Genomic DNA, 541 nt, shown 5'->3' with positions numbered 1-541 from the left:
TGTTGTGCCCTAACTTACCGGGTATGATATTTTGTTACCTCGGAATAAGATTTTTGTTAACAAAGGCAATATTCGGCATTTGGAAATCCGAGATATCGTGCCCTAACTTACTGGGTTTCGATTTCTCTCGGTCATACTAAATAGTCGAATACCCTTTTAGAAAAGGGGGTCAAAATACATGAATTTCAAACATAGGCGAGCTCATTCTTAAAGTTCGAAATGTCGTATCCTAACTTACTGGACTTGACGTTTTATTACTTCGAGATGAGGGAGTCCTTAACATCCGTTTTAACTTATTCGATCATTTTTTAGCATTAATTCAAGGAGGGATCGTATTTTAAATTCTTTCAAGTTTTCAAATCTTCGACACTAAGACACTAATTAATCAACTAGGTACCAATTTTGGGCGTATCGAGGGTGCTAATCCTTCCTCGTGCGTAACCGACTCCCGAACATATTTTCTTGATTTGTGTGGACCAAAATCATTTTTTTAAATAAATCAAACCATTTACTAAAAACAACCACTTTTACGAGGTGACCC

The sequence above is a fragment of the Gossypium hirsutum genome, chromosome A04 (genome assembly GCF_007990345.1).
Source record: "Gossypium hirsutum isolate 1008001.06 chromosome A04, Gossypium_hirsutum_v2.1, whole genome shotgun sequence".
NCBI classification, from domain to species: domain Eukaryota; kingdom Viridiplantae; phylum Streptophyta; class Magnoliopsida; order Malvales; family Malvaceae; genus Gossypium; species Gossypium hirsutum.
This window is presented reverse-complemented; position numbering follows the sequence as displayed.